Source organism: Callospermophilus lateralis, chromosome 8 (genome assembly GCF_048772815.1).
Source record: "Callospermophilus lateralis isolate mCalLat2 chromosome 8, mCalLat2.hap1, whole genome shotgun sequence".
Lineage (NCBI taxonomy): Eukaryota > Metazoa > Chordata > Mammalia > Rodentia > Sciuridae > Callospermophilus > Callospermophilus lateralis.
In genome coordinates, this window is record NC_135312.1 from 122446534 (window position 1) to 122463104 (window position 16571).

General features: G+C 39.2%; 1 protein-coding gene across 3 annotated transcripts in view; it reads right to left on the reverse strand.

The window, feature by feature from the left end:
- The window catches only part of Il15 (interleukin 15), a 69137-nt gene extending 53524 nt beyond the window's left edge, over positions 1-15613 (reverse strand). For 2 of the 3 annotated variants that reach the window (XM_076864759.2, XM_076864756.2), the window contains exon 1: positions 15477-15613. The gene's annotated coding sequence lies outside the window, so the exon portion shown is untranslated. Of the gene's footprint in view, positions 1-14982; positions 15335-15476 lie in introns of those variants that run through there. The other variant, XM_076864755.2, reaches the window with a different exon arrangement.
- Between the last annotated feature and the right edge of the window lie 958 nt (positions 15614-16571).

Genomic DNA, 16571 nt, shown 5'->3' on the forward strand with positions numbered 1-16571 from the left:
ACATTCTGATGCAAATTTTTTTTTATCAAATGAAAGCCTAGGAACATTTTTATACTTTCAAAATTGCAATGGTTTCAGTCTCATTGGGAAAACACACCACTGGATAGGATTTTAAAACATAAAGGGCGTCCAATTGTGCCATGAAAAAGGCCAAGACTCATACAGCAAAATGGGAAATGCATGGATTTCCTGAGGCAGTCAAGATGAAGGGTCTATAGTTGGTAAATTTGAGCTCGATTTTGAAGAACATAAAGACCATAATGGTGCAAGCACACAATGGCAGGAGGACTATGATAAAGGAATCATATCAAGATGGAATGGTTTAGATATTGGGTGTTCTCCAAAAGCTCATGTGTGGGCCAATGCCAGGACATCCAGAAGTGAAATGATGGGGTTAGGAGACCCTTCACCTAATCAGCACATTAATCCACTGATTGGGGTGGTCACTGGAGGCAGGTAGGTTGTGGCTGGAGAAGGTGAGTCCCTGGCACATACCTTTTGGATTTATATTTTGTCCTTGTTCAATGGATCTCTTTCCCTCCCTCTCCCCACCCCTTTCTCTTCTCTTCTCTTCTCTTCTCTTCTCTTCTCTTCTCTTCTCTCTCTCTCTCTCTCTCTCTCTCTCTCTCTCTCTCCCTCTCTCTCTCTCTCTCTCTTTTTCTCCTTTCTGGTGTAATATCCTGAGCTGTTTCCCCTCTTCCACGCTCTTCTGCCATGATCTTCTGCCTCCCCTAGGGCCCCCAGGAATGGAGATGGTTGTCTATGGACTGAGACCTCTGAAACTGTGAGTCCCCAAATGAACTTTTCCTCCTCTAAAATTGTTCTTATTGGGTCTTTTTGTCACAGCAAAGAAAACCCTGACTAAAAGAAAAGAAGAGAAAGAGAGGGGAAAGAAGCCTTATAGCTTTAGCCCCTTAAGACTAAAGAAGTGTCTTCCCCTCATTCCAAAGGCCAAGCCAGACCTTGTTTACTTAGGTATGCCTGAATTTAGAAGTGGCCAGTTTTGGCTTCCTTATTCCTTCTATACCTTATCTGCTTATGAGAGAAATGATTATACGTATATATCATGACCTTAAACTCTACCTATATACATGGAAAGCTATTTTGATGGGCTTCTGAGCTTCATGTATTTGCAGTTAAAGATAAATGAGCCTAAAAAAGAAAAAAAAAGTTCCCAGATAAGCATTTAAAATGTCTTTTGGATTCTTTAGGCACTTATATAAAAAGATCCATATAAAACTTCTTCTTCACCATTAAAATCAGCCAGTCATTACCGAACAATACTCCAGTACTGCCTCTCTAGATAATTGTTTAACTATTAAAATGCACGCTGTGATTTATAACAACCCTAATGACACCAATCTCTACAGGACCACTCATTGCTGAAGTGGAAGATGTACATCATCTGCTGTAGCAGGAAATACCACAGGATAATTTGCAATGATGCACATTTCCTATTACCTGCTGATACTAACCTATCAATGAAAACAACAGTTTAATGGTACAGCACATCTCCTGCTGGCGAATAACTGGATTCAAACATTTCTATTGCTTCTCACTAATTCCCTACAGCAGCAAAGAAGCACGATTACCACGAATGTCAGGAATAACATTTACAATTAAGTAAAATGATTTAGAGCAAGGTTGATCTTGTATTAAACCCAGATGCACCGGAGACCACAGAATCCTACCCTGTCCTCAGGCAGTCTGACTAACACTGGCAGCCATTCTTCTAACCTTTAATTATTCTTGCCAATTAGACCTCTGGCATTTCCCATTCCCAGTACTTGGCTTTTTATGAAATCTGTCAAGTCGTTTACACTGAACATGGGATCTCTGGAACAACAGAGCAGCCACACATTTGCTGCAGTAGTCCCAAGTATCTTATTTCTAAAGCACTGCTTCCCGGGCTCCTTCCTGACAAGCAAACCAAACTTCCCAAGTCTACCTAGCAAAGCAGTGGTGCTCACAAAACTGCTCAGCATAGGCTGACTCTGTTAATAAAGTTCATCTGACAGTTGGCAGAGAGTTTGAACTCCTGACCTCTAGTGTGATTCACATGGCTAGTTCAGAGAACTCGTCCACCCTGATCACACACTGTAGTTCTTTCCTCTCCACCAGGGCTATGTATACTCATCTAGACAGAGCTCAAAGAATGCCTGTTTCCATGATAGGAAACAGTACTTTAATCCCTCCTCACTGACCTTAATTAAATATTATTTAACTAATAGTTTCCAAGCTATTGCTCTAAAGAGATTGTCATTTGCAGCTTCTAAGCTCCAGGTCTATTCCATGGTTAAGATTAGCAAGATTTCAGATTCTGCCAGGGAGCCTTCTTCAGTCTCAGGGTTACATGAACTACAGTATTGGAAACTGTAACATTTTAAAGATGAACAGAATAGAAAAAAATGGTGGCCCTTGTATGAAGCACATCACTTTCCCACAACACATCCAAAGAGAGATTCACCATAAGTGAAGTACCTCATATATCTAAACCTCAGTTATCTTATCTTTAAAATGAAATTAGATTGGAAGTGACTAAAGTTCAATCCAGTGCCTAAGTAACACCTATAAAGGTATAGTTGATAATCTTAGAAGATATTGAATTGTTATGCAAATCCTTAGAACCACCAAGGATGGTTTAACACCAGAAGGGGAATTTCTCCTTTCTGATCATCTTACTTTCAGAAGAAAGAAAAAAAAAAGTAAATAAATTATTTGCCTGGATTTTTTACACAAAGGGGTTAAATTTTAACAATGCATTTCGGGTCACCACTTGTGTTTTGGATTCCCATTTTAATTCTACACTAGGAATTCATTCAGTTAACAGACACACCAAAAATACATATGGATTATACCACTTCTCTATATTAACTTCAATTTCAGGATGAGTCTAATATATAGATAGAGTCTACACATTATAATCTGAGTCTAATCTACAGCCCATATTACGTTTTGTACTTGAAATTCACATAAATTGACCATATTTAAAAGGCAGTTATTAGTGAATTTTGAGCTTTTTACATTTCATATCTTAGAGCTAACTATCAACATCATCATTACCACCAGCAAAACATGTCTATAATTCAAGTGGCTCCCCACCACTGATTTCCAAATAGCTGCTTTCTGGGTCAGAAAAACAAACATTTCACCTGCGATTGCTCCAAACAACTCTTTTCAACCCTGACTCACTGTGGTTCAATTCCTATCCTTCTTCCCTGGAGGAGTGGGAAGATGGACCATTCACGCTGTTCTCACCAATAGCTAAGCCACATTCATGTTTACTGTCCTGCTTGGCATATAGTTAAGTGCTCAATAAAAATGTGCTGCTATGGTTATTTCTGTCTTCAGTACTCTAAGGGAATATCATACCAACACTGGTATCCTCCCTCTCTCTCAAATTAAAGGAAATGTTTTTCAAGTTTTTGAATTACATTCGATTTTCAGTATAGGCTTTTCATAGATATACTGTATCCACTTTTGGAAGATCCCATCTATTCTTATTCTTCTAACAGTTTGATGTTATTTTTTCCATATCACAAGATTATACTGATAAATTTCTGATATTGAGCTATCTATATAATCCTCAAGTATTTTACTGTAGGGCGTGTGTTCCTGCTGGGGTAGGTTACATGGCTTATTTGTTTTACTGTTGTTATACTAGCTAATATTTTATTTAGAATTCTAATATTTTTTCTGACAGTGCTGAGAATCAAACCCAGGGCCTCTCACATAGGCTAGGTAAGCACTCTACCACTGAACTATACTGCCAGTCCTAATATTTCATCTAGTATTGCAAAGTGTCACTAATTTTCTCGATCCTCTGTCTGAAAACCTTGGTTATTCATATGGCTTGAGTCTACAAATAATGGTAACTGGATCTCCTCTCATTTAATCTTTCGTTGTATCCTCCCTGTGGAGAACACAGGCTCTAGAGACAAATTCCAGTGCACATTCAGTTCTACTACTTCCTAGCTATCAGCTCCCTGCAAGTCACCTCACTTCTTGATGCTTCAGTTTACTCATCTGCAAAGTAGGAAGAAAGTGCCTCAAGAATTGGGAGGATTAAACATGTGAAAATGCTCAGCATTTTGGATGGCAACAAATGTTCACTACACAAATATTTACTCAATGAGGTTAAGAATGGAAAATGCCTAACCCAGGCTTAGAGGTTTAGGGAAATATTTTCAGAGGAAGTATTACTGGAGACCTTTGCACCAGCTAAAAAGAGCCAGGAGGAAGAGGCATTGGATGAAATAGTGTACTCCCTATAAGGCAGCATGCCCAGATACCCAGCTATGCAAGCAAGCATGGTGTCCTTAAAGGTCAGGCAGCCCTTCAACACACGGACTATGCATCTCTTTCCATACAAATATGAATTGCTCTACTAGATAATAAATTCCTGGAGATTATTATGGCTCCTTGTTTGTATCCCATCCAGCACATAGTAGAGAGTCATGTACAGAGAAAATGATCAGTGTATGTCTGCTATTACATAGTAGAACTTTGTCCACTGTCAGCCTTCCTGGACTGAAAAAAAAAAAAAAAAAAAAACATGTCCTGGAAGCCGTGTTTATAAACTACAGTGACTGAGAATAGCATGGCTTGAATTAAGAGAGCTCAGGCTTTATAAGATATATATGCCTTACTATTAAGTCAAATAAGCCACCAGCAAAATCGTGTCTCAAAGTTTAGAGGTCCTAGGCATACAATAAACTAGGATCTTGCTTTTCAGGAGTAAAGTCTAAAGATACAAAATACAGAATTTTTTTTACTCTGATTCGGGGTTATGGTAAATTCTGAAGTGACATAATAATGCTGTTAGGACTACATATTTGTTATCTTGCATTCGTTTTTTAAATTTTTTTTTAGTTATAGTTGGACACAATATCTTTATTTACTTTTATGTGGTGCTGAGGATCGAATCCAGTACCTCACATGTGCAGGCAGGTACTCTACCACTGAACTATAGCCCCAGCCTTTTCTTGCATTTTTAAGAGAAGAGACACTAATCTATGTGCTATTAATACTTCCAGCTTTATAAAATTTCCCTTATCATTTTTGTACTATTGAAATAATTGTGGTTTTTTTTTTCAAAATACTTGGTAAATGGAATTAAGAAAACGAAAGGACTTCCATTTGAAGGAATTTAGAGAAAATAGGTGTGCCTTGTTTCAATTTCCTTTCATTTGTTGAAGCACTTACTTTGTGATAATAAAGTTATCAACTCTAAATAAAACTGGCATGCAATATTAAACAGCTCTGATATTGCTTTCTGTGCATATTTGTTTCAGTGCTAAAAACTCTTACTCCTAATGATAAATGTGAGGATTCTATCAATAGCCTGGGCCAAATTAGGCCCTCAGGAAAGTTCATTTCCCTTCCAGGTCCAGACCATACAGAATATGCTGGAGAGAATTTTCTAACAGCCACGTATCACAGGTAACTCACTTTGAGTCAAGTCTAGTTAAACTCTTTTTCCTGACTTTTGTTCCACGATGCCTCCCCTTCTCTTCTGAAAGCTTCTGAAAGCCTCATCTCCCCTCAAAAGGTGGAAATTTGAGACAGAAAGTTCTCTCTCTTCTTCAAACCTGGTTTTAAATAAAGCTACTTCCTTTCCAGCCTTTCTCCCAAATTTCTGTAGAGCACCAGGAGGTAAGACCTTTCACCATGGTAACAAGACAGTGCCAGGTGTTTGCAGAAGCTCTGAGCCTTGAGGGAGGGCAATCTGAAGTTCACCAGCAGGAAAAGCTTCATTGCAAAGGAGATATTTAAGCCAGGCCTTTAAGGAGGTAAGAAGAGTGGGTCATATCTGAGAAATGAACATTCTAGGCAGAAGGAAGATCAAGTTCAAAGACTTGTACACAAGAACGTAACATTATGACTGATGAATAGAAGAGCCACCAGGGTGACTGAATTAGTGCTCTGGGAAAAACAGTGGCTACAAATCACTTAGGGACATATTGATCACATATCAGTTATTTTTATAACAGAAATATAAAAATAACAGAATTTGGCTTTTATTGGAATGAGATGAGAAGGCAATGGATAGTTCTGAATAAAGGGGAGGCGGTAAAACCTGGTTAATGTTTTAACAAGATCACATTTTTGGCAGGTTATCTCTCAAAAGTAGCTACCATACGTCAATGCCTTCCCATCATGAACCTGCATGACGTGCTGCCCATTAAAAGGTGGAATCTGTGTCTTTGTCCTCTTGAACAGAGGATGGTCTTCTGACTTGTTTTTCCCAAAAGAATGAGATAAACGTGAGAGTCTGTGAAATTCAACTCCCAGGCCTGAAGAGCCTGCAGTTCCCACTTTCTCTCTTATAGAAAATGAATGTTAGGCAAGGAGTCTGACAGTCATGAGAGGTTCATGCTATGAGGAAGCTCAAGCCAGCCACATGGAAAACCATGGAGGAGAACCAGGGAACCCAGTCAACAACCAGACTTGGGAGCCCATAAAAGTGAACCAAGGTCCACTGAGTCCTAACTGCTGGGACCACAGACATTGTGGAGTACATCAAAACCACCACTGCGTCCTGTCCACATTTTTACTTTGAGAAAATAAAATAGTTCTTATCATACACCAGTAGGTTTGGGGGGTAGCTTAAAAATTAATAACTGTACCAGAAACTGATATGAGACTAGGTGGCAGGTGAACATCTGAAGAGAATCAAGGACACTGTCACTAAGGGCTAGAAAGTCAGCAGGGAAATTGTCATTAGAGGCTGGAGAGAGAACAACTCATGTCATGGTGTGACAAGACATTGGCAGCACTGTGGCCTATAATAATAGAGAAGAAGAAAAGAATGTGCTTCTGAAGTGACAATAGGTTTCATTCAGCGCACCATGAGCAAGTGCAGGAAGAGAAATATAACTCGGTGTTCAAGCCAAATTTAGAGGAAAGAGCTCAACCCAAGATTTGCTGGCTGAGAAAATAAAACTAATTCTTGCTTTTCTAGGCAGCAAAAGATATTCAAAGAGAGAAGTAGTCATAGAAGAGAGGTCAAATCCAAGGTTTACCAAAACAATGTGCTCCCAGGTTGAAGATCATATCGTAGGCACGTAGCAAAAAGATCCTTCAGTAAGACCTTAGAAAGTTTTAAAGTGCTGCCTTAGATCTTGTCAGATTGGGCTGCTAAAAATCCTAAGGGCTTCTTCTATAGCATTCTCACTTGCAGCGAAAGTAAACAGCAGCCAGTGTTTAGAGTTTTCAGGATAGAGATAGATATAGATATAATGTTTTAGTCAGATTTTTCACTGCTATGATTAAAAGATCTGACCAGAACAATTTTAGGGGAGGAAAAGTTTATCTGGGGGCTCACAGTTTCAGAGGTCTAATCCATAGATAGCAGGCTCCATTCCTTGGGGCTTAAGTGAGGCAGAACATCATGGTGGAAGAGTGGAAGCAGCTTACATGATGATCAGAAGCAGAGAGAGACTCCATTTTTCAGATACAAAAAAAACCAAACATATATATATACATTATATATTTTTTATTATTTATAATATGTATTCATTGTATATATACATTTTTATATATTATTGATGTATTATATATTATATATATTTATTATATATTATACATAAAATATATATTTTTTAATCAAATGGAGTTAAACTCAAATTTAAAGGAAGTCCCCCATGTCTTAAAGAGATACGAATTTAAACACAAGAAACAATACATCAACAGCTAAACTAAAAGAAGTATAAAAATTTCTAACTCTCTAAGGGTAGAAAGCAGGCTACTCATGCAAATGCAAATTAGGCATCTAGAGAGGCCAAAGAGAGGAAGGCTAATGGCTGGCCAGTCTTTAGCTTTCCAGATGTTGTAGCTGAGGTGACAGGAGAATGAAGAAGCATTTTTGGATATTTGACCCTAACAACCTAAGAAGAGTCAACTAGCTAAAGGTAGCCCAGACTGCTGAATCATGATAAATAACAAATTAATGAGGTTTTTAAGCCACTGAGTTCTCAATTGTTATTACATTCCATTTTTATCTTATGATAGTCATTTTTAATGCACTGCCATTTAACTGAAACAATATGGCTTCTGCATTGAGAACAGGCTGGAGTCTGGCAGAGGGAAGCAAGTGTGGCAGTGGCGAGGTCAACTCTTGCATTTATACTGTGAGAAATGATACTCGCTTGGGCCCAGGTGGCAGCAATGTCGGTAGTGAGAAGAGGCAAAGGGTGGGCTATATTTCAAAAGCATAGCTAAATGCTTTGGTGGCAGATTCAAGTAGGTATGAGAAAAACAGAAGTCCAAGATGACTCCATGATTGATTCATTGATTGATGATTGACTTATTGCCTATTCATTTTAAAGAATGAATCCTTTTGGTTTGGATGGGAGGTATTCCCCAAAAGCTCATGGGTGAGACAATGCAACAAGGTTCAGAGGAGAAATGATTGGGTTGTGAGAGACTTAAGTGAATTAGTACCTGATGGGATCGACTGGGTGGTGGCTGAAGGCAAGTAGGGTGTAGCTGGAGGAAGTAGGCACTCGGGGTGTGGCTTTGGGGTATATATTTTGTATGCTGCAAAGGGAGTCTCTCTCTCTGCTTTCTGTTCATCCTGTGAGCTGCTTCCCTCTGCCACACTCTTCCGCCATGATGTTCTGCCTCACCCAAGTCCAAGGAATGGAATGGAGCCTGCTGTCTGTGGATTGAGACCTCTGAAACCCACGAGCTCAACATAAACTTTTCCTCCCCTAAAATTGTTCTGATCAGATCTTTTAGTCACAGTAGTGAAAAAGCTGACTGAAACATCAAGTAAGATGGAGAAGACAGTGGGAGAGGCAGACAGGGAGGATCTTCAGGAATCCAATGAGTATTCGACATCTAATCGAGATTCTGGAGAGACTTTGGATATGAGTCTGGAGTTCAAGGGACAGGTCATGGCTGGAGGCATAAATTTATGACTCATCAGTATATAAAGGCATTAAAGGCGGATGAAATCACCAAAGTAGTGAGTATATTCATAGAGGAAAGCCCTGAGGGCTGAGCCCTCAAACTCTCCTATATTTCCACACTCGGTAAATAAGAAACCAGTCAAAGAGACTGAAATGGCTGCTGGTGAGGAAAAAGGAAAATAAAGAAAGAAGAGGGGATGGTCTACCGTAGAACTCTCAGGACCTGCTGAAAGAGCATGGGGGAAAAGAGCCAAGAACTCACCATGAGATTTAAAAACAGAGAGGTTCTTGGTGTCCTTGACAAATGGATTTCAATGCACCAATGGGATGACCACTCTGTCATCTGTCTGGTTCAAGACAGAGTGAGAAAAAAAAAAAAAAATCTCAGGTAAAGAATATGGTGAACCTTGAAAGTTCTCCTGAAAAATGGGGGCACAACACCCAGGTGGTAGGGGAAAGAGATGAGGAAAATAATACAAGGCTATTTTTTGCTTAATAGGAGGAATTATAGTTTGGTGATATGGTAAGGGGAAAGACCCATTAGACAGAGAAAAAAAAATGATGGAGAGAAAGAATTATTAGAGCTCTAAACCCTTGACTAGATAATGAGAATGAGACCACACACCTGAATTAACTGGATGGATTTCTATCTGGGTTTCTGATCTCTAAATTGCCTTTTTCTTCAACAAATTCTGCCTTGAGCTAATTTTCCTAAAATACTGTCGGCATTTTATTGGTCCAGCACTGTTCTTTGCTACATTGCTATGCCTCTTCCCTCCTTCACATTCATGTGCTTAGCTGTCCAACTTTTGAATGATCCAACTGACTCTCACTGAAATCAACACAAATCATGTATGTGACCAATCCTCTGCAAGGCACACAGATCTTTTCTTTATTTAAAATGCAAGTACAGAGTCAGACTCATATCAAAATGAATTTACAGACATAAAAAAATATTATAAGGGAATACAGACAGCACCAAATAAATACATAAAAGGAAGAAAGTAATTCTGCCCGGGCAGAGGATGAGGACACAAACACTACAGATGATAAGCCCTTTGTGCAGGACCCCGGCAGACTGGCACTGAGGGGCAAGTATGTGTAGAAGACAGCAGCAGCGTGCCTGGAGCTGAGGCTAGAAGAGGAGAGGGGGATGCAGAAGTGATCACAGCCTGGCTGAAAGTATTTCCTACTGCCAGCCAGGGAGGAGGCTCCACAGCAGTCCCACTAGGTCCTTTACCTCTGCCCACAGGCCCCGAGTACTTAGCTTTATGTGCAGTAAGCCACGGCCAGCCAGATGTCAAGGGGATAAGGCTGAACTAGATCAGAGATCTCCCAACTGAACAAAACATGCCCCTGGGGTGTCCTGCATTTTCCCAGGGCTGTGTGGGTACAGAGCACTAAAGGAACCAAATTCCATACCCACTGCTTAGTGGGACTCCCATACTATCAATGCCATGCCTGCTGGACCTGAGACAAGCAGATTTCTAGCAAGTTCTCCTTTCTTACTTCCCCTTTCTTCTTTTCCCACTTTATGAAAGACATCCCTCCCCCATGCAGAATCTGACCCTTTGGCTTGCCTTGCCAGGGTGCCACATAAAGAAAGGAGCAACTTGAAAAACTGACGACGTAAGAGAGAGCTTTTAACTTAAATCAAACCAATGTTATCAATCATCTCTATGTCTTTCATTCACATTTCCACTATAGCTTTAATTTTATGCCTCATCTTTGCTTACGAAAAGTTAAAGGATTATTTGGTTAATTGTATGTTCATAATAGGTAAAACAGCATAACCAAGAAGAAATTTTAACAATAGAACCCCTTAGTTAAAAGGATTAAGATTGGACTTATAGACTTACTTTTGTTGTAGGGAAGTAAGGAGAAAAAATGGAAAATATATTAAAAATCCATAACTTAAAAAATGTTCAATTTAAGAATAATTATTTGAAAATTTTAGAGATCATCACTAACAGTGTGCAAGGGCTACTTCATCTCTCAAATTTCAATGAAAAAACATGTGTGTAAAATTCCCATTAAGGAGAAGTATAATTCAGTGCTATGAGAGATCTGGGCTTTCTCTGGGCATTTTTGTATGTGTCACTATGATAACTTCCTCCCCCATCAATCTTATAATCATCATTTCTTCTTCTTCTAGGACCATTTTCAGTTGCGATTCCTTCATTTGACAAATAATTTCTTTCCCCTCTGATCTTTCCCAATACCTCTCAGGACTTGAAAGAATCATTAACATTTGGAGAGGACACAACCACATATTGTATCCAAACTTTTGGGTCCTTTTTAATTCAGACTATATGCAACCCTCTATCTCTGCCATGGGCTAAAACACTATAAAATAGATGTATACAAATACTTTGCCTTCAGATGTAAAATGTGTCCAAATAATATTGTTGAACTGAACTGAGCTCAAAGAACCTCTTATTTACTATTTCTAATCCCAGCAATGAATAACTTTTTTTTTAAAAAAGAACATCTTTTAACATAAAGCTAAGTAATAAATATCATTAGATTATCCCAGTGATGATCACCATCTATTTCATGGCAAGGATACAAGCATTTTAATTTTCATTATACTGAACAACTGACTTCCGGAACCCAGAAAAGAAAACATGTGATATACAAAAAAGTATTAATATTGTAACCAAAAAAAATCTTAGCAGAATGTCTTCTTAGCTATGTCCTAATCCAAGTGAAACTCTGCATACCAGTACAATTTTTTTTGTTCAATGAAGATAAAAATGCAGTTATTATTAGAAGTCCATGAGGTCACGCAGATGAAATATCAATGTGGTGCGTGAAACTCCCTTTGTGTTACTTCCAGATTCACATTGGTTTCTACTGGAATGATTCTCTTAATAACAATAATTTGTACTTCAGACTCTCTGTCAAGATTTCTGGGCTATCCCTGGTTCAATACATTCCAGAAGCAGAGTGAAACATAGCCCTTATCTGTCCCCAGATGTTAACAGGTGATATGTACATGCATATATATATACATACAAACTTACACATGCACACACACACATACAGAATATACACAGTTATGCATATGTTTACATATGTATGTACACTTGATGATAGTTCATTAGTGAAATACACCATCAAATTGTTATTAATTATTTAGTTAATTATATTCCAGTACTTACTACCACACATTTTCTCTCAAAGGCCCTATAGAATTTTTCCATCCAATCAATTTAAAAGGATAGCAGCAAGCATTTAAGCAATGTTCAATCTCTAAAGCCTCATGCAGTTACTGTAATCACTGGGTAAGTAAATCTAAAAATGAATGTATAGCTAAAGAAAGAAGTTGGCTTCTTCCCAGCTTTTCTATCATAAGGCCTTCTGAAAAGGGGGTTTCCAAAATAGTTAATGTTACTATTTCCAGCTGTGATGCAATAGGAAGGTCTTTCATCCTGAGCCCTTCATGAGTCCTGGCCCTTCTTCCTGGACCGATGGATAAGTAAATAGGTGGATACAGATATATCGATCAATCCAAATTTGCCTACTGTTATTCTTTCATCAGTTAAAACTGATATGAATTGGACAAGTGTTTTCATTCAGGGAACATAAAAGATATTTCCCCAGGGAACTAAACATACAGATACTTATATGAATATTACTTGGATAAAGAGAATTGTTAAATATGTACTTATTGATGTCAATTATATAAGTGTCATACAAACATTACTTTAAAATCTACATTCTAACACTATAACATTTCCTCAAAATGAAATATGATTGTCACTGTCAAACTGTAGGAAATATTTGAGTGAGGAATATTATTGTGGGAAATAATAGTATCCTTGAGTAAATACATGCTTTCTTAACCTAGTAGGTCTCAAGTATTCAATCCTGCAAATATTTCAACAAGATATTAAAATAAATTGGAAATCATAACCTAGAGCTCATATATAAATTAACATGAATTTATGTTATTATATCATAACTATTATAATTATATTTTTATCATTTTGTAATCATATTATTATCATATTTAAGTTTTTTATAGGTTTTCCACATGTGGGATAATGAGACAAAATGGGTTAAACCTATGTGAATTAGAATTCCACTTTCTAAGCCTATCCCCTTAGGAAAGTTATTTACTCTATAATTTCATAAGCTACAAAATATAGTTTGCACCATGAAAATATATCAGGATGGTATTTAAAATGCATACTTAGGGGGCTGATCATGTAGCTTAGTGGTAGAGGACTTGCCTACCATGCTGGATGCCCTGGTTAAATTTTCCAGCACTGCCAAAATACAAAAACCAAAACATACTTATTTAGAACAATGTTTGGTACATTAGTAAGAGCTCAACAGGTGTAGGCTGTTAATCCTATTATTGTCCAAAATGCAACTTGTGGATCTGAAGACAGTATTCTGTATTATCTATCACTAACTAACCTTCAGAAGAGTAGTTACACAATAAACAAAAAAAGAAAAAGAAAGAAAGAAAACAATCAGAGAAATGGGTAGAAGGACAATCTTCTAAGTTCTAAAAGTTTTGTAAACTTTTTGTATCAAAGATCCATTTAAAAAGCTGATTAGAATTATGAGGTATTCTCCTGAAGAAAATCTACATCTACACAGCATGCCACTTCTTTACAGACTTCCTGTAACCTACCAGAGGCAGCAAACCTGAGATGGGGAAGCTCTAGATGTTAAACTTCCAATAAACTTAAAACCATTATTTTTCTCCATCCTCCAAAGCAGTTTTAAAAAAAATACATTCATTGACAATATTAATTCTTACTAGTACTAGTTGATGGCTTTCTGCTATACTAATTTCAGGGATTTAAACAAAAAGTATCATATTATTTTTCTTAAGCTTACCAGTAATCTGCAGGTAAATTCTAATGAGAACATCAAATAAAACACTGGAGTTGCTCCTTTAAATTAGCAGAGAGCAATGACATCAAAATCATGGAAACACCCCACCTATCTGAGATTCTGTATCTAGGGCCAATCTAACCCTTCTTAGTCACTGCTGCAAAGCAGATCATGAGTCTGAATGAACCTCAGAAGGAGAAAAAGAAAAATATAAGAACATGACACAAAGAATCCTAATAAACCCTAAGAATTTTCTGACACTAAAACTTCAGCTTTTTCTTTAAAACCCTAAAATGACTATTGCTTTGTGTTCAGTTCTTTACATATCTTGATATTTCTTCTGTTGCACCTCCTCCCTCTACCATGTGCAATGCACTACTTTATAAGAAAATGACAGAAGTTTAAATTTTAATGTGTATTTTATGTTGATGATTTCAACAGAATGGTCCACCTTACAGCCTCTGCATAGTAAGATGTGTAATAACCATCCTGATCTATTTATTCCATAATCCTAGCACAAGAGTTCAGCCAGCTCAGTTGGGTCTCATTCCATGCACTGAAAGATGAGAGTGACCACAACTGCAAGAGTGGCCATTATCCAGTATCATAATATTACAAAATAGTTTAGAAATACCTAATGGGAAATTGCTGGTGACAGCCACTTTGTTTCTAGTTTTAACTTGTGACTCATTCTGTTTAACAATCTGCTGCATTTATAAGCATCAATGAAGAACTATTTTGCTTGACACATACTTTGAAATTAGAAAATTTTAAATGCATAGAATCACAAAAATTCAATTCAAGTGAATTGTAAATTCTTGTAATAATGGAGCTTCAATAAAGCTTGAAAAAATTAATTAGCTATTCATTTAAAGCCTCTTGAATAAGGGTTTTATTTCAATATCATTCTCCCAAATTTCTTGCAAAGTTTCTTTTTCCTTTCTTTTTTCTTTTTCTTTCTTTCTTTTTCTTTTTTTCCCTTCATTCCAAATACTCTTTTTCTGAGAGACAAGCGGCTTGTGCAGATTTGGCGCGAACACAGCGCCAGGCCTGAGTGCCAAGCAATGATCATTCCTGCATAATTCTCTCCCTAGAAGACAAATCCTGATCAAAGACGAATGTAATTTGATTTTGCAAAGGTAGTGAGAGAGGCGCGCACGCACGAAGAGCAAGGGTCTTGGGGCGACAGGGAGCAAGCGGAGAGCGGCGGTACCTTTCTTGACCTTTCTGTGGTGGAGTAGGTTCAGGAAGAATCAGTGCTGCGGGAGCGCGTCTTCTTGGAAACCCGCTGCGTGGCTGGGACAGCCAGACACCCTCCGCCAGCCTTCGCAGAGTAGGTGGCGCGCAGGGGGCTGGCGCTGTCACTGCTCGCCCGCCACCGGGAATGGCAAGAGTGGAGCGCACCGGGGAGACGCACGCAAGGCGCAAAGGGACGCGAAAATGCTCTCCTCCGGAAGCAGGCTTACGGGCAGGCGAACCCACGGGAGAAATAAAGGGTCAGGAGGGGAAAAACCGTCTGCACGTCGTGCAACCGAAAACTGAAGTCCCCCTCAAGTGGGCGGGGCGGCCCGGCTGCGGCTGGTGGAGGAGAAGTGTGAGTTGAGCCGCAGCTGGGAGGGGCCCGGGGCGTAGGCTTTCGGGGAAAATTCCACCGCGTTTTCAAGCAACACCATCTCCATTCCCAAAGCGGAGAAGCTGAGCTCATACCTCCATGGAGACCTGGATGCAGGGTGGTCTCCTTGCAGCCAGCGCCACGTACCAAGGACAGGGCTAGGGACTTCGACGGCAGCGAGCGTGCGAGTCAGCTGTGATTTCCCCCCGCCGCCTTCCAATCGGGGAGTCCCAACTCTGGCAAAAAGAAAAGTGAAAGAGAAAGAGCCAGAAGCAAAGGCAAAGATAAACACCACCAGCGGAGGTTGGGGGAGGGGCGGGTGGCAGGCGGCTCCTGGAGCCACAGGTGTAGTCGCCATCACCTGCAGGTCCTGGGGCACAGAACCTGAAGCAGGAACGGGATACTGAAGGAGCCCGGACCCGCCTTGTTGCGCTCCTGGCCACTGGCCTTATCTGCCTCCTGGGACATCTACAAAGAAGTCTGAATCAGTGGCGTGGAGCCCACAGGCCAAGGTCACAGCTACTGACGCCTTAGGGAAATTTATGCAGCAAAGCCTAAAGACCCTGGTGCGGTGGGCGCTCCGAGGAAAGCAAAGGGATTTCGAATTGGGATGGATAGTTACTCCAGACAAGCCAGTTTCCCCGTGGCAGAAGTAGGAAGAAGAAAGTTTCTGAATTATTAGAGGAAATTGTTGAAGACACCTGAGTGACCCATTTCTTGCAGGCAGTTGTCAGGATCGGAGAACTTTGCAGGAACTGTACCTCTCTGGAATCCCTTTTTCAGTCTAATAGGTAGTGGAGCTTAAAACATTACACAGGGGTCCCATTTGATGGAATCCTGAGATGTTTTATTGTATGTTCAAATTGGAACGATGTTTTTCAGGATGAGTGATCTGCATGTGGATCTGAGTTAGCAGCAAAGGCAGAATGCCCAGCTCTTGGGAGAATCTGGCATGCACGTGAATCACTAAAAATCCCTTTTGGAAGGTGCTTCCCAGAACCTTTCAGAGTCAAGGCACCGAGAAAATGATAAGACTCTTTGGAGCCCCGTTAAAATTTTAACTATTTTTTTTTGTATTAAATTAATATGATAAAAAAGCGGGGAAATATTCAAAATGATTATTAACTGTGCATAAAATTCCACATAAAATCATTTATTGCTTGTTATGAAAAAAATTTGAGTTTGTTTCC